This window comes from Canis aureus, chromosome 36, assembly GCF_053574225.1.
Source record: "Canis aureus isolate CA01 chromosome 36, VMU_Caureus_v.1.0, whole genome shotgun sequence".
Taxonomy (NCBI): Eukaryota; Metazoa; Chordata; class Mammalia; order Carnivora; family Canidae; genus Canis; species Canis aureus.
In genome coordinates, this window is record NC_135646.1 from 4,492,021 (window position 1) to 4,514,776 (window position 22,756).

Below are 22,756 nucleotides of genomic sequence, written 5' to 3' on the forward strand. Positions count from 1 at the left end.
GACCTAAGACAACAGTAAATAGTGCGGATAATAGAAAGTAATATCCCAGTTACATACATGTCATGATAAGAGTAATAACAATGGAGATGACTGGGTGGCTCAGTGGTTGAGTGTCTGCCTTTGGTTCAGGGTATGATCCTAGGGTCCAGAATCGAGTCCCACATCGGGCTCCTTGTGGGGAGCCTGCTTCTCCCTCTACCTGTGCCTCTCATGAATAAATAAATAAAATATTTTTTAAGAAGAGTAATAACAATGGTAACAATTATCATTTATTCAATCATATTTATGTCTCAGGCACAATTCTAGCTTTAGGGGATAGGCAGTGATAGAAACACAGGTTCTCCATGTGCCAGCCCCTAGTCTAAGCTTTGTTTACACATTTTATAGAGTTCACTTCAACAACCCTGTTAGGCACATATTATTATCACTTCCATTATATGAAGAAATGAAGGCTCAGAGAAGTTATTTATATTGCCCAGGATCACACTGCTTATTAGGGCAGGAGTCAAAATTCGATCCCAGGACTATCTACCTCCAAAGCTCAATTTGCATCAATTCAAGTTGAGCACCAAAATTATGCCTGGCCGCTCAGGACCTGTGTTGCAAAACTTCCTGCTCTGTAGACAAGAGTAGGTGAGTACTGTTGGACTCTAGCAGGCACAGCACAAATCCCAAACAAGGGAAAACTAATTGGAGAAGGGTGAGCAGGTAGTGATCAAAGGTGAAGAAATAACCCATGTCCAAAAGAAGGATGGTAAGGGAGACTGGAGAGAGAACCGGGGTTCCAGAATCTTCTCCCAGGAGGGTCAGTTAAACTGGTAAGTTCTAATTTCTAACACAAACGCCCCTGGGAGTGTTAAGCATTAGTTCTCTTTCTTGTGAGTATGAAATCATAACAATTACTAGTTCAAGAAGCTTAACCAAAGAAATCCAACTGTTCTGGTCAGGGCCATAAAAAAGAGAGGAATGAATTGCAGCTTTGGCTACTTGAGAAAGAATATCAAGAAAGAAAACTATGGTGATGCTAAATGTTTTTATATACTATATTATTTAACCTTCTCAACCCCCTGTATAGGTTTGACTAGTCCTCTTTTCTGATGAGAACACTGAGGCTGAGAGAAGTGATCCGCCCACCCAGGTCTATGGATGACAAAGCCCATCCTCTCTCCAGACTAGGGTGTGGCAAGTGCCAAATCCTGTCCATTGCCTACATTTATAAACAAAGTTTTATTGGAACACAGCCATGCCCAGTCCTTTACATATTTTCTGTGGCTGCTTTCATGTTCCAACAGCCTAAGCTGAATAATTACAACAGAGACCACACGGCCTACAACATCAAAAATATTTCATATCTGGCCCTTTGCAGAAAAAGTTTGTTGACCTCCTCTCTAGAGGAGATTTCCCACGAGCTGTGCTGTTTCTTCAAACTAAACCTTCCCAGGGCCCTCAACATACATACGAAACAGACACAAGCCTAATATTGTTAAAATTGCATCTTATAAATTCAACTTTACAGAACATTGACTGACTGCAAATTCAGTCAGTAAGATAAAGTTAGTTTTGAGTAACACCAAATTTGAAAATAGCAAGTTTTTAGAGCTTAGTTGCAGTCTCGAAGCAGCACAGGCATACTATTTATACTTCATCTAACTTTCTTCCAGGCTAGCTCACATTGACCCCAAAGCCTGAAGAGAAGTTGTTCTAGAAAGCATTTGCTTTCCAAGTCAAATCTTTGACAATGTCATCATTTCTACTCATGGCCATAAAACTCAGTGAATGAGAAATAAATATTCGTGGAATGACCAGATAAAGAATTTTCACACTGTGATATAGTTACATTTTCATTTACTGTACAATGCAATTTTTAAAATTTTTATTCTAATAATACAACACACTCAGGAATACCTTTACAAACTTCTGGTGTGGGGGCAAGGCCCCTTTTTTGAGTGTACATGAACTATTTGGAGTTCCAAAGTACTCGTTTTTCCTATAAAGCACAGTGATTTGTAAAACTGATGGAGAGAGCTGTGGGTCAGGTAAGTAAGTCTAGGTCAGTTAAGAGCGTCTTTTTGCAGAAGTAACTCAAAAGTTCAAGTCCTTGGTTCAGTTTATCAAACTTCTAGTTTTATCCCTTTTTCACCAATTTCCACTTTCCTTTTATTATTTGTTTATATTTTTATTTTGGTTTAGCTTTGAGGGAATACTCTTTCCAGGTTCCTGAGCTGAAAGCTTATTATATCTCAGGTTGGGTTCCCTAGAAGCAGAGCCTGGGATGAGGATTCTTGTAAAACTGGTTTGTTATAGAAGCGCGCACAAGAACCTATAAGAAATAGCAGGAAGGGAGTGGAAAAGTCTAACCTCATTCCACCTAATCCTCAGGGGAGCTCCATAGCATAAATCAAGCATGGCCTGTACCATAGCCTGTCCTAACTTGTAGCAAGGAGGCAGGACCTGTGTGGGCCAACATTATAGTGTGGTCCGTGCTCACATCCAGAGTCAGATAATCCTCCTCTGACAAAGCATGGGGTAGGGGGAACCCATTCAATCCAAGACCCCAGCAGATGCTTAGAACTACAGATAGTATTGAACCCTGTATATACTGTTTTTTCCTATACCCACCTATCTAGGATGAAGTTTGATTTACAAATTAGGTACAGTAAGAGATTAAGAAAAAAAACTAGGGCAGCCCAGGTGGTTCAGTGGTTTAGCGCCGCCTTCAGCCCAGGGTGTGACCCTGGAGACCTGGGATCAAGTCCCACGTCAGGCTCCCTGCATGGAGCCTGCTTCTCCCTCTGCCTGTGTCTCTGCCTCTCTCTCTCTCGATCTCTGTGTGTGTGTGTCTCTCATGAATAAATAAATAAAATCTTTAAAAAAAAGATTTAAAACAGCTTTAAAAAAAGAAAAAAAGTAAAAGAACTAATAATCAAGGAAAATAATTATAATAACACATTGCAATAAAATTTATGTGCATGTGGTCTCTCTCTCTCTCAAAATATCATACTGTACTCACTTCTCTTCCTGTGATAATGTGAGATGACAAAATGCCTAGGTGATGAGATGAATGGAGGCGAATAACTTAAGCATTGCAATTTTATTTCTGCAAGCGTAGCGGCTTGCTTACAGAGTGTGCTTGGCGCTGGCTGGGCTCTGTGCATCACACGGTGTGAATAAAGTTCACAGGCTTTTAGCTTCAGGGAGTTTATCATCTAGTAAGAGATACAGGCATGCCAGAGGCATGACTGGATCTGAGCAAGAGCACACATGCCACAATCATGAGTTTGCTTCTGCGACTTTATGTAAACCCGGGCACCCGTGAGATGGCAGCAAGAAAGGAGAGAGGGGAAAATGGTGACCAGCAGAGACAGATGAGGAGACACCAAAGAAACATGCTTTCTACTTTGCATTTTTTTTCTTTTGGCCTAAAGGCCATGGAAAAAATACCAACAGCAAATGCCTACCACGTAGCACACTTTCTAGCTGATTCTCGCACATTATCACCCTTAACCTTCATACCAACCCTTTGCAGCAGGAATTAGTTTCAGCATTCTCTAAATGAGAAAACTGAAACTCAGGTCACTAATAAATTGAGGGACCAGAATTCAAAGCACATCTTTTTTTTTAACCATACCACCTCGATTTTTTTCCATCGCCGTATGTGGTGTGCCTCCAGGGCTTTAGGATGCACAGATTTAAGTTCGGTAACAGAAGCAGTTTGGAAAGTTACACACCTTAACCTGAACTAATTTAGATAAATCACTCTGTAAAGCGAATCCAATCACACCCCATTCAGTCCTGACTCACCAGTAAACTGGGGTCAACCTGTCCCTCCTGGCCTTAGAGGGGAATAAAAGAGAAGAGGACAAAGGACAGAAACAGAGCCTGGGTGGTGACTCTTGAAAAACTAGTTTGTTGCAGAGGTGCTCACAAGAACCTATGAGGAGTGAGATAGCAGGATGGGAATGGAAAAAGTCTAACCTTGCTCCCCTGAATCCCATGGGGAGCTCCATAGCATAAATCAAGCATGAATTGCACCATAGCCTGTCTAAATGGTGGCAAGGATGCAGGACCTATACTCTTGCATTTGCCCAGACATAAGGACTGGCATGTGTAATCGTAGTAAAATTTTAACATTTTTTTCAAGATTTTATTTATTCATGAGAGACACAGAGAGGCAGAGACACAACACAGGCAGAGGGAGAAGCAGGCTTCCTGCAAGGAGCCCCATGCAGGACTCGATCCCAGGACCCTGGGGTCACGACCTGAGCCAAAGGCAGATGCTCAATCACTCAGCCACCCGGGTGCCCCAAATTTTAACATTTTTAATAGGCTTTTCTTTTCTTCCCCTCTGAGTACACCACTTCTTCCCTGGTCCAACTTTGCAGCCATCTGCAAGGAGGGAAATTAGAATTTATCCATGAAAGAACGCAAAAGCAAATGCAAAATAACTTATAACCTGTGTCATTGAGAAATAACATTATGCAGCACACTAATGTCTTGAATGATACCCATCCTTATACCTGCCTCTAACGCAACAAGGGTTAATTCAGGAGGTCTCAACTCACTGAGTTCTCTTGTGGTGTAGAATCATCACTTTGGGTTGTGTGTGTCGGACGTTAAACACAGAAGACACATCTGACTGGATGACCACATCTCGGATCCCATAGTTCTAGTATCACTATGCCTGATATTAGCAATCAAGTGTCTTGTTAGAGAATAATCATTATATGGCAATTTTTTGATAGGTGGAAAATAAAATGCCTTGCAGAGAGCCAACCTTTCACCAATTTTCACAAAGATGCTGTCGCATTGGTAGCATCCCAACGCAAAGAAAATTCCTTTTCTTTCTATTCTTCTAGGGCTTTGTACTGATTATAGCTGCAGAGATGCCATGTAACAAACAACTCAAAAAATTTCAGTAACTGACAACAGCAGGACTGCTATTGTGGATCACAAAGAAAAAGAAAAAAGAAAAAACAATTATTTACTTTTCATGGATCTGCAATGTTTGCTGTGCTCTGCTGGACTCAGCTGGATTTGGACCAGTTTGCCATCAAGACTGCAGGTCAGGTTTTAGTTCTGCTCTATGTGTCACTCATTCCGAGACCCAGGCAAAATCAGCTGTAGCTACCTAAAGCATGTTTCTCTGATGGCAGACAGCACAGGCTCAAGAAGTTAAGCCAAAGCACACAAGTGAATTTAAAACCTCTGATCATGTCACATTCACTCATCTTCTATTGACCAAAGCAAACCTCAAAACCAAGGACATCAGAGTGGGGAGGGAAGTATCCTCCTCCCACTGGGGTGAGAAAGGAGAGTGAATTTTTGCTAAACAGTAACAAAGCCCTACACAGACTTAGTCTATGGCACTCTACAGTATTAGGAGGATACATTGTAGAGAAATCCCACCACTATTACAGCTCAGGGAATAGTAGAAACTATTTTCATATTGAGACAGGTCATTTCCCATATACCACTGGTTTCTGCACACTGGGTTTTGCATACTGTTTTAAAAGAGATCAGTCTGCTGATCTTTCACTTTTTTGTGGATTGGTATAATACACCAAAGTTAAGCAAACTAAACACTATCTATAAAGAATCTGAGAGTAAGTATTTTTGACTTTGCAGGCTATCTGGTCTCTTGCAACTATTCAATCTGGCCACCACAGTGCAAAAGCAGGCACCAGCAATACTTAAATAAATGGGCATAGCTATGTTCCAATAAAAACTTACTCGCCAATAAATAAAAATGTCACTATTTACAGACGACATAAATAGAAAACCCTAAAGATTCCATCAGAAAATGGTTAGAACTAGTGAACAAATTAAGTAAAGATGCAAGATTCAAAATCAATACACAAAATTCTGTTAGGAAAAAAAAAAAAAAACGATTACCTGTAGAGGAAGGAAGAGAATTGGGTAAGGGACAAGTATGGAAGCTTAACTCCTTTGACTATAATTTGTTTTGTAGATTTAATCTTGGAACTATGTCAATATTTTACATCATTTTAAAACATAAATAAATAAATAAATAAATAAATAAATAACCCAAGAATCAGAAAAAAAATCTGTATCATTTCTTTACACTAATATTATCTATCAGAAAGAGAAATTTAGAAAACAATCCCATTTACAATTGCATAAAAAAGAATAAAACTCATAGAATAAGTTCAACCAAGGAAATGAAAGTTCTGTATATTGAAAACTACAAGACTTGAAGGAACAAATTGAAAAAGACACAAATACCTGGGAAGGTATCCCATACTCCTGTGGATTAGAAGGACTGATATCCTTAAAATGTTGATACTACCCAAAGCAATCTACATATTCAATGCAATCCCTATCAAAATCCTAATGGCATTTCTCATAGAAATAGAACAAACAATCCCAATATTTGTAAGGCACCACTAAGGACTTCAAATAGCCAAAGCAGTCTTGAGAAAGAACAAAGCTGTAGGCACCACACTCCCTAATTTCAAACTACACCACAGAGCTATAGTAATTAAAACAGTTTGGTATCGGCACAAAAACAGACACATAGATCAATGGGACAGAACAGAGAGCACAGAAATAAACCCACACTTATATGGTCAAATAATTTATGACAAAGGAACGAAGAATATACAATGGGGAAAGGGTAATCTCTTCAATAAATGGTATTGGGAAAATTGGACAGCCCCATGCAAAAGAATGAAACTGGACCACCATCTTACAACATGCACAAAAATTAATTCAAAATAGATTACAGGCTTAAACATAAGACAGAAACCATAAAACTCCTTGAAGAAAATATAAGGGGCAAGCTTTTTGACATGAATCTTGGTAATGATTTTTTAAATCTAATACCATAAGCAAAAGCAAAAAAAGCAAACATAAACAAGTGGGACTCCACCGACGACAAAGCTTCTGCATGCCAAAGGAAGTCATCAACCAAATGAAAAGGAATCTACCAAATGAGAGAAAATAATTCTAAGTCATGTATCTGATAAGGAGCTAATATTCAAACTGCACAAAGAGCTCATACAACTCAAAAGCTAAAAAGCAATCTGATTTTTAAAATGGGCAGAGGATCTGAATTTTTTCAAAGAAGACATATGGATGGCAAACAGATAAATGAAAACACGCTCAATGTCATTAATTTTCATTTGCACGATCAAAACCACGATGACGTATCACCTCATACCTGTCGGAGTGGCCACTAACAAAAAAACAAGAACTAACAAGTGTTCGCAAGGATGTGGAGAAAAGAGGCCCAGCACTCTCATTTCTGCCACATTCTACTGGTGAAGCATCTCTTCTGTCATCTATAACCATGTCCTCCATGTCCAATGTAGGCCTGTGTCTGAATGTCAACTTTCTCACCTCTGGGCCTTCAAATGAGATGAAATTATTTTTGATGCTTCACATTCACACTGCTAAGCAGATCTCCCCTCCTACAAGGCAACAGCAAAACCTCCTGCTCTGAAGACTTCTCTGCCCAGAAAATGGTGCTGCCATTCAGCCCCAGGTGAAATTAATTAAGGTAATTTAGTAGCAAAGGCAGGGGTTGCCTATTCTCTATCACGTCTGGCATAGCTTGAGACATTCTAGGCATCCCCCACTAGACTGAGTGTAGGTGGGTCTCTTCTCCCAAAAGACCTAGCTCTATCCAAACATCTGGCCCCACGTGCCATGGGGGAAGCCTGACACAACAGGGCTTATAAATGGTAAGGTGTGGGGGAGTGGAGCCAAAGCAGACAGCTCCTGAGGCCCATGCACAATGTTGAGTCCAATACAATTTTCACCACTATCACACCCCCAGGGCACCTGGGTGGCTCAGTCAGTTAAGCATCTGCCTTTGGCGCAGGTCATGATCTCAGGGTCCTGAAATAGAGCCTCTCACTGGGCATCCTGCTCAGCAAGGAGTTTGCTTCTCTCTCTTCCTCTCTCTCTCCCAAATAAATAATTTTTTAAAAAGATTTTTAAACCACACCCCCTAGGTGTGTGTTAAACTACACCTCACTCTTAGTCCAGAAACACCTTGAAAAATTATAATTTTAGATTTTATAATGGAGTTGCTACCCTCCTCGGGCCCAATGTAATTCTGATAATGGTAGGTGCATTCACCAAAAGGATAAAGTTCTCCTGCACTGGCCCTCTGTGCTTCCATCAGTCCCTTCATTCTCTATCTCAGTCTTTACCATCTGCGTCTCCCCCAAACGCACAGGCACTTCCTAGACTCACCGAAGTCACGCAAACGACCACACTGACTTTGGGCAGGAGCTATAGCATCTGCACAAGTTCACCTTATCTACCACCATGCCCTGCCCTCCCGACCTGCCTGCACCTGGGCTCTTCCCTACACCTCCTCTTCCTGGCCTCTAGCCCAAGCCAAGAAGCCGGATGGTAATTAAAGAAATAAATACCAGATCGTCACAGACACCGTTTCCAGCTCCAGTACCTACAACCACGCAAAGGAGATGATCCAGAAGAGATATCAAAGTACGAATATCCTTTGGCCTTTAGTGTGAATATTGCAGAGTATCCCTCTGTCCTTCCACTGAATGAAACGAGGCCTGCCCTGTTCCACCCCATATCGCATGGAGGGCCTGAGGGACGGTGGATGGGGGACAGATTCCATCCAGACCCTGTACCTTTAATCCAGCCAGAAACACCCACATGCTATACACCTTCAGGACCATAAATCTGAGCTGTCAACACCCCAACAGAGCTCACGGCAGTCATCCTATAACCTACTCACCCTAATCCTTTCTAATCTGCCGTTTGTCTGGTTACTGACTCTTGGTTCTATCTCCCATTTATAGTCCTGTTGGCTTGACAGATGCGTGTAATCTCCTGCTCTCTCGCCTCCCTGTCAAAGGCACTGTCTTGGTCTTTGCTCACCAACTCCTGTGTTTTCTACTTTCAGTATAAAACCCCCCAGAGTGCCTATGAGGACCCCAACAAGCTCAATCATGGGGCAGGGATTCACAAAATCAGTCCTTTTTATCTTCAGTGCATGGCCCATATTGGGGATTCATGAAAATTTGTTGAATGACGGAGCGATGCGTAAAGACCTTGACCTCATAAGCAATTGTCCCATCAAACCCAGACAACCGGCCCGCAACGAGCTATTTCCGAATGCGTTTGTGTCAAGTGCTGGCGAAAAGTGATACCCAGTGGAAGACGAGCCAGACTGAACTACTTAAGGAAACAAAGCATCTTTGAGACATGAAATTAATTAACTGCTTCCAAAGGGAGCAGAAAGTAGGAGGTTAGGAGGGGTGAGAAATTTTATATAACTTTCCAAAGGACAAGGGACTTGATAGTAAACTAAGAATTTCAAGCTCTAAATTCAAACACTGCCTTCCAACCCCATGGCTTAGCTGTGTGGGATAGGCACTCAGAATCGGGATTTGGTTATGTACAAAGGGAAGCTCTGAAAGAGAAAAAAAACAATAAATTAAATGCATAAATCGAGAGGATTTGGGGCTTTTTAGAAGTTACTGCACAATATTCTCTGAGGGTGATTTTAGACTAGACCTTGACAGGGTGAGATTGTGAATATAAAAGTGAGCTTTTGTCAATCAGAAGGCACTTCTGCAGAAATAAGTTTCTAGAGACTAACCAAAGGGAATTTCAAAGATCTAGTTTACATTCTCTGTGTCTTTGGGCCCATTTCCTTGGGATTTAAGAAACCATAAGGATTTTGAGATCTTGAAACAGCCGTATAAAACACTGTTTGGTATGAGTCTCACAGTATTTGGTGCCCCCAGGCATGGACATTTTATTTCGGTCTGTTCTGCTACCTAATTCCATCGTCCAGGCCTCCAGGCCTTTGCATGGTTGGCCAGCTTCCTAGACAGAAGGGAACAACAGCTATATCTTCTCTGCCCCCCATGAATCTCAGGAGCAAAACAGAAGGGAGTGAGGATATGTCAATGGAGGAGGAGGTCCTGAAGCCAGGATGCTTCCAGCCCAGAAAGGATGTATATATAGGGACATCTGGGTGGCTCAGCGATTTAGTGCCTGCTTTCCACCCAGGGCGTGATCCTGGAGTCCCAGAATTGAGTCCCGCATTGGGTTCCCTGCATGGAGCCTGCTTCTCCCTCTGCCTGTCTCTCTCTCTCTCTCTCTCTGTCTCTCTCTCATCTCTCTCATGAATAGATAAAATCTTTAAAAAAAGGATATATATATATACATACTATATCCATGAAGTCACATAAAAGTGGTCCTACAACCAGCAAAGGGGATTCTTCGGCAAGTACCTAAACTAAAAAAAAAAAAAAAAAAATTCTGAAAGATTCTACTAGAAGTCATGTCTTCTGTTTATTAAAGATGTCATATATCTGCTCTTAGTTCTGCCGTGTTGATCATGAAGATAGTTCAGCCCTGCTGCTTGCCCCAAATGGTATCCTGATCCTGCTGTATCCAGAATCTGGCCATCAGGACACCCGCACAGCTGCAGTCTCCTTGGTCATGGGCGGTGGAGAGAGTGTCTTCTCTCTGATTCTCTTGCTCTGTGATTGTGTGTGTGTGTGTGTGTGTGTGTGCACATGTGCACATCTGGACGTTTTCGCTACGTCTCCCCTCCGTCTTCATCTGTGTATCTTTCTCTGTGTTTCTCTGTCTCCCTCTCTCTTTGCGTGGCTGCCTCTGCAAACCCCCTAATTTCTCTAAATCTGTATTTATATTTTTCTGTCCTTGAATATATGTGTTCATGTATATATTCCTCTCTCTCCGCTTCCTCTCTCTGCCTTTCACTCGGTCTCCCTTTCTTAATCTCTATTTCTTTGTCCTCCTTTCTCTCTTTTTGAATCTGATCCTAACCAAAATCATTTCATTAAAAACAGAAAAATAGGGGCACCGGTGGCTCGGTGGTGGAGCATCTGCCCTTGGCTCAGGTCATGATCCCGGGGTCCTGGGATCAAGTCCCATATCGGGCTCCCCGCAGGGAGCCTGCTTCTCCCTCTGCATGTGTTCTGTCTCTGCCTCTCCCTCTGTATCTCTCATGAATGAGTAAAATCTTTTTAAAAAAACAAAAATATCATGAAGTACTTACTGTGTGACCTAGAATATTATCCAAGAAACCAAGCTGAATTAATGGAATTACTTAGGGAAAAAAAAAAAAAGTGTGTTCAATAAAGAGCAAATGATATTGATATGATCCTCTTAAAATATTTTTGTTCATAATGTAACTGGCAAGGTCAAAATATTCTGAACCCCAAAATCATGAGGCCACGGGCACCTGCAGCCTGCTCTGCCCGTTGCAGCAGCTCCGGGGACTGACTGGCTCCAGGCACAGTGAAAGAGGACCTCTTGGAGAACAAACAAAGTCAATGCAGATACCAAACACCAGGAGTCAACCCCACCTGCCCCCTTCTGACTGGCCCCAGGACATTGCAAGACCCAAGTGTAGCCACTAGGAGCAGAGCCCTTGGCTCAGAGCTCTCCAGGGCGCTCCAGGTAAGGACAGCAACCCGAGAGGCAGTGGTCTCCTCCTGCCTTCTTGCTTGTGTCGAAAACCAACAGAGAAAGAGAATCAGGCCTGAAAATCCTTGGATCACACTTAGCCCTTTTAAGAAAACCCACCACACCCCCCTCTTTCTTTGCTGCCTCGGCCAGGTAACTCAGTTCCACACTTAGACAGGCACATGGGCCTGTGCAAGCTCACACACACATACACACAGCTAGGTTTCTTTCTCCTTCCCATCCTTCCCGTGGTAGCTAATAACTGAGAACATTTATTAAAAGCTAACTACGTGGCAAGCATGATTTTAAACACCTTCCGTGTCTATCTCATCTATGGCCCACAACATGTTATGCTGGTGCTGCTATTATCTCTAATGCCCAAAATGAGGGGCCTGAGGCACAGGTGACTTAATTTACCAAAATGCACGCAACCCGCCAAGGGAGAAGCCAAGATTCCAGCTCCAGAACCAATACCGGAAACACTACTCCAGGTTGCCTAAAGCTAGCTGTTGATGATTAGCAGATATTAGCAGAGAAAGCTATGTGCCCTCTTTATTCTCTAATGAGCTCCCAGGACCCAATAGATAACAAGCTTCTTAAGATCAAACGCTTTTAGAATGCTGAGCAGCACAGAAAATTTGGGGTCACTTTGAAGGGGAACTAACTACTTTGAGTACTGGGGGGAAAAAAGAAAAATCACATTTCCCCTGACTTTTTATTTAAAGAATAATCAAGAAAATGTTTCCCCTTTCTCTCTCACTGAATACAATTTATCTTTATCAAACCAGAAAAGAATGTAGCTCCAGCTGGAAGTTTCTCACAAAGCCTTGGGAGATGAAAGGTACAGTAATAGATACACAAAGCAGTTGCTTTTTATCTGTGAAGAGCTGGTTTCATATGGTCCTTTCATAAGAGTGAAAAATAAGACATTGTGTTTATGTGGAGCATACATTTGTCTGCGTCACAACAACAACAACAAAAAAAAGGAGTATTACTGTCTACTGGGACAACCTAAATTCTTCACTGTTTGTATTGGGTCTGGCCCAGGTGCTCCATAATAGTGGAAAACCTGCTTTTTAAGCACCTCAAGTGTAAACCAAGTGGCCAATTTAGGCTCAAAGCAACTGCATTTGTTATCTGTCCTAAACAGGAGCCCACCCCATACTTTTTACTCAGCTGAAGAAAGGGAACACTGGAAATTTCGGAAACAGGACAATTGATGGTACCTGGCTTTGTGTCAAGCAAAAGCCAGCCTCTGCATTGAAAAGTCGTGACCTTGAAAAGCTGGTTAAAATGGATGATGCGTTGGCTGCTGGCTGGAGAGCCAGGCGGGAAGTAGGTCAGCGGAGTTACAGGCCAGCCTCTGTCACTCCCAGCCTGTGCATCTCAGAAGGAAAAAAAAGAAAAAAAAAAAATCTCAGACAGAGTAAGACACTGTGTGTGGTTCCGGGCAGCATGTCGTATTGACAAAACCTTCACCACTGAATGAAATCATCGAGGGGAAGCTGTCAGCCCCTGCCACGTCCAGGAGACTGTTTGCTGCTCGTTTAATTAATTAGGGGTTGTCCTGTGTTTTGTTTTGTTGTTTGGTGAGGTCTCTGTGGACCTCACCACCCTGTCACCTCTTACAGGCTGCCCACCAGGCACCTAATGGCCCTGGCCCCGCTGACGGACAGCAGGAGCTAAAGAGGAAACCCGGATCTCAAAGGGACTTTTTTTTTTTTAAGATTTTATTTATTTATTAAAGACACACAGAGAGAGGCGGAGACATAGGCAGAGGGAGAAGCAGGCTCCATGCAGGAGGCCCCATGTGGGATTCGATCCTGGGACTCTGGGATCATACCCTGAGCTAAAGGTAGACACTCAACCACTGAGCCACTCAGGGACTTTAGACTTGGGGATGAAAGCCAAGCTCTGGACCCTTCCCCTCACCTCCCCACCCTCCACCCCACCTGCCCTGCTCTGAGAGGCACTGCAATGCATTGTTCAGGGACACAGCTTCTGGAATCAGACGGCCTGGTTTTTATTCCTCTGAGCTCGCTCATTAGCTGTGTGACCCCGGACACAAATCCTAACCTTTCTGCTTCCCATTGTCCTCATCTTCAAGACAGCAGGAATGATTGCACACACCTTGTGGGCTTCTCTTGTGTTGCACGTCCCATCAGAACGCCAGGAGGCAAAGTTCCCTCAAAGCTGGATACTCTGAGGAGGGCTTAGTAAGAGAACTGGTTACAAAGGAGTGTGGAGGATGCAGCCAAACCACATGAGAGGGTGCAGTGCCCCTAAGCTAACAACGGTGGGGGGTGGGGGGTTGGTCATTATCATGCCCAGGCCTGAGGGGGCACCCGTCAGACGTGGCTATCTACACCCAAAGAGAGGGGTGCTTGGTGAAGAGGGGTGCCTGCTGAGTTCTGAGCTTCACTGCAGGGAGGCAGCCAGGAAATGCAGGAATAAACATACTGACCCCTCTCCTCCCTCCCCCAGGGCTTCCATTTTTCCCATTGGCTGAAACCAAAAGAGAAGGGAAGTCAAGGGAACCCCCAGTGCCTTCCGCCTGGGGCCCTGACCAGGGTGGGAAAGGGTAGAGAGTGACTCACAGGGGCAGATGTAAGCAAGCGCACGTCAAGAATTCCATGAGGCAGTGGGATGCAGAGCCTAGAAAACACATTCGGTATCCATTAATGGCTTACTGCATGTCCCTGGTCACCAGTCCTTGGGTACACCATGAACTGCAGGACTTGAACAACAGGGTGGGGACTGCAGGTGCTTTGCAAATAAGGCTCTGGTGCCCAGCGAAACCATTGCTCCTTTCTCATCCTGCCTCCAGGATCCTCCCAGATCCCCCCTGGTCACACAGCTCACACCCTTCTGGTCCTAAAAGGAAACAACCTCCCAGCAGTGGGGAGGGAAATTGGCCCACGATCCTTCAGCACCCCACTAGCCTTAGTGACCACAGCCACTCTCCACATTCACCCAGCCAGTTTCCAAAATCTTTTTTTTTTTTTCAAAAGATACTTTTATCAACACTCTATACATGCATGCAACATATGGAACCGTTAAGATCAGGCACTTCTAGGTAACGTAGGGCCAGACCCACAGAGCCAAGCCCAGAGCCACAGAGAACACTCTTCCAAGACACCTGACCCACAGGTGTCCCTCACGTTGTTCTTGGTCCTCCCCTGGGTCTCGCCTTCCAGGTGCTGAACCAGCAGTCCTCAACTGCTCAATTACTACCCACCAGGGGATTTGGGAGCTTAAGCACTAGGACTGGAACCTTACCATTCCCGAGTGCGTAACTCATTATACAGGCCCTTTCACCCACACTACATCATTGCATCCCAACAACAAGCTTGAGCTTCCCTAAGTTCACTCCAAAGTGAGCAGCACAGACAGGCCTGGAAACGTTTTTCATTTGTTTTGTTTTGTTTTGTTTCAGGGCACAAGCAGGAGCCCAGCAGATTTGGTTAGGTTGTCATAAATGGGTTTTTTTTTTTAATTCTTATTATATTTATCAGTTGCCAACATCTTCTTTTCTTCTTAACACTATTTAAAATCATTGTCTGTATTTGCCTGTGTGATGTCTTCCTCGCCACCTCGAACGCTGGGCGGGCTCCCTGGAAGGAAGGCCCATGCCTGTCTCCTGCATGGCCACGTCCCCATGTCTAGCCCAACGTCTGACATGCAACCCACACACGCAATTCTTATTTGCTGAATAAAAGGGTGAATCCCTTAGTCCCATTCTTTTAGGTTATTTACCCTAACTAGGCTTCAAGGTTCCCAAGGCTAAAAATAACCAGGTTTTGACTCAGCAGCTGGCGAATGTCCAGATTACTTTTAGCTGCTAAGGTTAGGGAGGAAAAGTGGGCCAGACCTCACTGGAAGAAACTTCCCGTCGGTACCTCCTTGCTCAGCAAATGTTGAAGACTCGTGTGTCACGAATATTGACCAAGGCGGGCGCGCCTCTCCGTTTTCCCAGGAGTCTCAAGCCTCAACAGCCTATAGTTTCTAGAAGTTTACGAATTCTTTCCCACGAGACTGTGAGCCCTTAAGGAACAAGGACTCTGCCCTACTCATCTTTATTTCCCTAGGAATTAAAAGTGCACCTGGATCAGGCGAGGCCCCAAATAATCATTTGATGAATGTTTGTGAATGATTAGCAATGCAAGCCTGAGCACTCGTGTATGGAATCCTGGAATTTTATGACCAGAGGGATTTCAGCTACCGTCTAAAAACTACTCCATCTAGGCCACCTGGCTGACTCAGTTGCTAGAGCATTTAACTCTTGATCTCAGGGTTTTGAGTTCAAGCCCCACATTGGGTGTAGAGCTCACCTATAAAAAATTTAAAAAAGGAAGCCTAGGTGGCTCAGTGGTTGAGTGCCTGCCTTCAGCTCAGGGCATGATCCTGGGGTCCCGGGATCGAGTCCCACATCGGGCTCCCTGCATGGAGCCTGCTTCTCCCTCTGCCTGTGTCTCTGCCTCTCTCTATCTCATGAATAAATAAAATCTTTAAAAAAAGTTTTTTTTAAATGAAGCTGCTCTGTCCAATGTGTTAGCCACCAGCTATGTGTGGCAACTGAAATTAAATAAAATTAAAACATATTCCGTGCTAGCACTTTTCCTAGGGTTCCGTGGCTGCCGCTGCCATACAGGATGGTGCCGAAAGAGAATGCCTCCATCATCACAGAAGACCCTTTCAGACAGCGCCAAAAAGTGTCTCGGGCTATAGCAAGAGAATGGAGTCTCAGAGAAAGAAAGAAATTTCTTCCCCTGAGTCACTCAAGAAGGTGAGGAACAAAAACTGGACCAAAAAGCTAAGTGTCCTGCTTACCAGTCTGTGTTTTCCCACCATTACACTGGGTCCACACGCTCTGAGGGCCTCACCTACAAGAGCCACAAAGTGCCCTCCTCTTCCAGGCCAGCTCAGCTCTCTAGGGGGCCAGTAGGAAATCCTAGATGCACCGAAAACAAATGCTACACCCAGCGAGCAAATGAGGGGAAACCATACCTTCCCACAGAAAGCTAGAGGCCGAAAGATCTAAAGTATGCCCAAATGTGGGTTGCCTTTATATTTAGAGCCTTTTAAAATTGTTTTCATTTCCATGTTGGAGGTTAATACCCAAGATGGACACTTTTTTTGAAGAGTTCCTTTTGATTTTAATTTCTTAAAGTCCTCATTTGAACTCTGCTTTTTGTTTATATTATACCCATCCCGCAATTTTTCTTTCTTTGCAGGTAACTTGATCCTCGAAAATGTACAGAATCCATCCACGCCCACTGCTTTTCATTAAACATCAGCTCTTCCTTTCAACGGAGTCTTTGAGGATTTTACGTCGCCTTTTCTAAATGAGTGCGTGTGTGTGTGTGTGTGTGTGTGTTTCCCCTGAAATTACATCAAATTAACTTCTTGAAAATGTACTCCTTTTCTTAATCTTTAAATAGCTGGGAATACATTTTGGCAAAATCTCAAGGAAACCTATGAAAGGAAAGAAACCAGCTTCACCCATTTCTCTCCATACTGGAAGCGGGGCACACAGTCTGTGTCAGGGCCTCCACACACACATGGACCTCAGAGCGGTCAGCACCCAACTGAGGTGCTTAAATCCCCAGAGGTGGGTGCAGATTCTGCATCTAAAGCAAGTCACCACATCTTGTCCCCAAAACGGGACATCCACGTCTTTGTTTTCACTAGAGCAACACTGCCAGAAGCAAGATGCAGAGAAGAGAGCGTTGGCTCAGATGGCCTGGGCTGCCAGTGGAAACATCTGCCATGAGCAGACCCAGCAACATGTATGTAGTGGCAGCTCCTCCCGGGTGCTGGGTGGTCAACAGCAAGCCCAGAAACTGGTCGCTCAAGCTCCCAAAGATCCAAGGAGGGTGCAAAAGACTTCAAAGACCTCCTGATGGACAAATGGAGTAGGGACAGAGAGTATCTAAAAAAAATTCCACTGATGAATCATATTTTTTTTTCTGGTATGTCTCCTACAGTTTCTGAAGATTTCATTATCCTCATAAGTGAAATTCTTAAAATTGCTGAAAGAAGGTGCTTATTGAAATCTATCGCTCCCCTTCCCTTGGTAGGCTTTGATTTGAAACATGCAAAACACATCCAACAGCCTCTTCTTCCCTGAAGACAGGGGAAGAAAGGAAAGAAAGAAAAGAAAAAAAGAAAGAAAAAGAAAGAAGAAAGAAAGAAAGAAAGAAAGAAAGAAAGAAAGAAAGAAAGAAAGAAAGAAAGAAAGAAAGAAAGAAAGAAAGAGAAAAGAAAGAAAAGAAAGAAAGAAAGAAAGAAAGAAAGAAAGAAAGAAAGAAAGAAAGAAAGAAAGAAGAGGGAGGGAGGGAGGATGGAAGGAAGGAAGGAAGGAAGGAAGGAAGGAAGGAAGGAAGGAAGGAAGGAAGGAAAAAAGAAAAAGAAAAAGAAAAAGAAAAAGAAAAAAGAAAAACAGGTCCCCTTACACCAGTCAGCTCCCACCTCTTAAAGAAAAACGTTACCTAAAAAGTAAGGTATTGGAACCAAAATATAGTAGCAACTTTAAAATCTGAGTCCTGCTCTTTCTTCCTAATGAACAAAGAAACACAATTCCCATAACCTGGAGCCATGTGTGCACGCAATTTCAGAGCAAGGACTGGAGTTGTCATCTAGGCCAACCTCTTTATACTGCAAATGAGAAAACGGAGGCCCAGAGAGGTTAAAGAATTTTAACAGCTAGCAGGTGGGGCGAGCCAACACCGGGGCCAGGTGTCCAGGGTCCCAATCTTTTTTGCTCAAAAGAAAAAAAAAAAAAATCATTCTGTTACTTAAAGCGAGGAGAGAGGACTGTTCGAACGTGGGGAATTAACGCGGCTCCTTAACCCTGCCAGTTCAGCTGTGGAGACAATCAGGGTCAGCTCTAGACAAAAATACAAACTAACTGGAGAAGCAACACAAAGGAGTGTAGCAGAAAACACACCAACCCTTTGTGTCATGTGACCGATGGAAACAAAAGTCCCTGCGCACCTCGCAGGAATGAACATAAAGGCAGGCACGGGAAGCACTCTGACACTGGGCGGTGCTCTGAAAACAGAGGCCATCAGGTCGCAAGTGGACTTCACATGAGGGTTCGGTGCTGGCCACCTCTCCTGGGGACATACTTTTGAGCCTTTGCTGCAGTTTCACCTAGAGGCAGTCCTCTGCCCCCTTCCTCCCTTGTCCAGCCACGAGGGACAGCTCTGGGGGAAGTCAGGTTGGGATTGATCATGAGGAGCACAGTCACCTTCTTCCTTCCCCTGCGCTCTTCCCCATAGTAGGGAAGGATTCAACACCATTCTGCGGCTGGGCACAGCCTTTCTTGTGCATTTTGTCTCTCTGAATTGCCTTTAGCAGTGGAGAGTATTTGTTTTACTGTTTCCATGTGCCCTGGTTTGGGGGCATCTTTACTTTGCACACCCACACCTAAGGGTCATCTTTGGAGGACTGCCCTCGACCCATTGCGCACGCCCCCACCCCATACACAGACAGCCAGGAGTGCCTGGGAATCTACCTCTCCCAGGAGGCCCCTGATCAATGATGGACAACGGTTTGCAAGCCCAGCTCCCTTGGACAATGCCTAGAGTAACTTACACTCCAGAACGCCCCTACCAATCTGAGCGAAGCCACTTTGGGGGGCCTTTCACCTGAGACTCTACCTTTGCTTGCCCCTTCATCCTCTTCCATAACCTGGGGGCAATTCCTTAGTAAGCCCCTTGCAGTCAAATCCTTTTATTCCAAGCCTTCAGTTGGCCATTAGCTTAGCCCAAAGGAGTCTGGATGGGTCTGTGCATTCGAGCTCACTGAGACTACCCAGGGTTTGTTACCCAGCTAGCAATGGAGCATCCCCTCTACAGATGCCCCGTGGAAATTGTGGCAGCAGTGGGGAGCTGATGGAGGATGTGGTATAGGGAGATCCTTGGCCCACCTCATCTCGACTATTAAGAGTTGGACTAAGTGGGCTGGAGGGTGGGGAAAGCGGGCCCTGGAAGAGCTGTTTTTGCTGCAGGCAAACTCCAACACCATCAGCTCAACTTGTGGTCAGGCAAACTTGCAGGTGTGCATGTACTGTACTAAAACAGAGGCGGGGTAGCAGATATGTTTGAACATCAACCTGGAGGCAGGTAGGAAATACTGAAGTGTATAATCCAGAAAGCGAACTGGTATCAGGATTCTGGAAATAGAGTCCAAGTCCTGCAAGTCAGACACCAGAATGGGACTGGAGGCTTTCTCACCTGAGTCTTTTTATCTTCTTCGGTTTTATTAAGGTATAACAGACATACAGTAAAGTGCACACATTTCAAGTGAATGAAAGAATTTTTACATATGTAACATTCCCATCACACCAGAAGCTTCCCCCATGCCTCTTCCTGGTCCATCTTCCTCCCCAGAGGCAACCACAGTTCTGATGTCTATCACCATAGACCAGCTTTGCTGGTCTCGAACTTCAAATAAATGGCATCCTATGATATGGATTCTTTGTGTCTGTTTTCTTTTGCTGAGCACTACATTTGTGAGATTCATTCAGGTCGCATATAAGCAGTTTATTCAAGTTGCCCTTGGTTGCTCTTATTCCATGGTTTGAGTACATGGACTCATCCATTTGAGTAGTTTCCAATATTTCACTGTTGTGAATGAACCCGCTTATGGACATTCTTGTACATGTATTTTGGTGGACATATGCACTCACTTCCCTTGATGAAAGACCTGGGCATGGAACTGGCAGGTCATAGGAGAGGCACGTTTACCCCTAGAAAGTTTGTCAAGTGATTTTCTAAAGTGACTATACCAGTTCACACTTCTCTCGGCTATGTATGAGAGTTCCACTCAACCCACATCCTCGTCAACTCTTGGCATTACCAGTCTTGTTCATTTTAGCCATCCTACTGGGTGGGTAGCAGTTTATCACTGTGGTTTTAATTTTCATTTCTCAGCTAGTACTATTTCTCATCTAGGACTGATCTAGGTGCCCAAACTGCGGTCATCTCTCCATGGCATCCGGAAGGTACTACTTTGCCCCAGCCACAGAGATTCAAATCGACCCCTCTGAGCATTTATACACAGAGTCAGTCCATGATGTAGTAGATAAATAAGGATTGCAATAAGCAGGCTTCTACCATGGAGCTCAAGAGAAATAATGGCCACACGACTCCAACACATCACTGGCCGAGCAGCCACCTCTCCTCGAGGTGGAACTTCCAGATGTTTCTCCACATCAAACTCTAGCCAAGTGCCTGTCTCACCCAGAGGAGCCGAGGAAGCCAAAATACCCACTGAGCTTGGAGAGGGGAGGCTGTGAGCTGGAATGAAACAGAAAACAATGCCCAGAGCATACAGTATGCAGATCTATGTAAATCAAATATAAAAGCCAGAATGCAAACCTTCAAGCGATAATGCTCTCCAGCTGTCATACATGACAATCTCCATTCCAGAGACTGCTGGGGCACTGGGGAACCAGCAGGCAGCATAGTTCAGCAACGAGGGTATGCTTTTCCTCTTTCCTTTAATCTGGGAGCATGAGTTCACTGGGTCCCTAGGGATCCATAAAATATGGAAGTCTGTTGTTTTGTTAACCAGTTGTCCATTTTTATTCAAGTAAATGAGGCACAGCTTCTTCCGGTTGGTCTTTAGCTTCAAGGTCAAATGTCACTGTCCATGGCATTTGCTGCAGACATAGGAAGGGCAGCAGTAGCTGTCCTGAGAATCTGCCCTGGGGTTGGGGGGGGGGGTTCAGTGACTCTGATTTGACTCAGAATCAGGAGCCTGACTTGAGCCTCAATTGCTGTTTATCTGATGACCTTGAGCCAGTCACTTCCTCTCCTGAACCTTGATTTTGCCATCTGCAGCGGAGCAGGTTGGACTAGGGTCACCGCTAAGATCTCTTTCAAGGTCTAGGGCTGTCTGAGCCTGTGATTCTCCGTGAGGCCCCTCCAATCTAATTGTCAATCAGCGGGAGTCACCCGCCAAACACAAATGAACCCATTCCCATGTAGAGCAATTAGAGCTGAGCCATTTCTGCCACACATCCAAGATGATAGAAAGCCCGACTCCGATTCTGTGCTGTATAATTGAGCATTAAGACACAACAAGGGCTCCGTGGCGGCATAATAATGCATGCCTGGCTGATTTATTAAGCATCCGACTTAGAAGTGCATTGTCCCGTAATGCTGGTACTTTAGGCAGCGCTCCATGGAAAACACTTGTGGTGCCGGCAGTTGTGTTCAGATCCTGTTACATCCCGCAACTCCCAACTTCCCCATCCCTGGCTGCGGCCTTCACCTCCCTTTCCATCCCGTTCAGAAGCCTGGATCCCACCTCGCTGCACAGCCGCTTCTGCACAGTCTGTGGCGCCCCCTGTTGGCACAGGGATCTTGTAGACGCGACAGCTTGGCAACATCAGGCTCTAGGCTGAGCAAAGGGAGTTAACGGCACTGCTGCGGGACCTTGAGAGACCTCAGCAGTAATGCCAGCCCGGAGATGAACCCCGAGAGAGAGACAGAGGCACATCCCCCCACGACCTGCCCCCTTGCCCAGCCTGATTTCCTGCAGAGCACTTATCTCTACCTGCCACATTTATATTTATGCTCACTCCGTTCCCTCTGTCTTCCCCAGCTAGACTTACAGTCCAGTGATGGAAGGCTTTTGTCTGTTTCATTCTTTATAGAATTCCAGCACCTAGGATGTTGCCTGGCATTAAGGAGGCACTCGATAATATTTGCCAAAGAAATCATTTATTTGTTCGATAAATATACAGGTGGCAGCAAGGGCTATTGAGGGAAATAAAGCAGAGTAAAGAGTGTGAGGCGCTACGAAAATGAAAAGGTTGCTATTTCAGACACAGTGGCCAGGAGGGGCTCTCTGGCAATGACACTGAAGCAGAAACCTGAAGGAAATGAGAAAAGGAGGCATTCAGATCCACAAGGGAAGAATGTTCTGGGTAGGAGAGCCAGGGCAAGGCCCCAAACAAAGGCTTAGAGTGTTTGTAGCTATCAGTAGGGCTGAAGCAAAGGACAAAATAAGATCGGAAGAGCCAAAAGAACGCAGAGGCCAGTCACCTGGAGCAGAGGTCACCAAACTACAGACCAGGGGTCACAGCCCACCTACCGCCTGTTTCTGGGAACAAAGTTTTGTTGGGACATAGCCACACGCGTTCATTTACATATTGTCAGTGGTTGCTTTCATGCCCACAGAGTTGAGTAGCTGCCACAGAGACCAATGGGCCCCAAAGCCCAAACTATTTATTATCTGTCCCTTTGCAGAAAAAGCATGCTGGCCCCTGCCCTTGATCCTTAAAGGCCACCGT

At 44.5% G+C, this 22,756-nt stretch overlaps 1 protein-coding gene across 1 annotated transcript in view; it reads right to left on the reverse strand.

Annotated features, from left to right (window-relative positions):
• The window catches only part of LOC144305722 (uncharacterized), a 284,028-nt gene that overhangs the window by 196,325 nt on the left and 64,947 nt on the right, over positions 1-22,756 (reverse strand). The window lies entirely within an intron of this gene.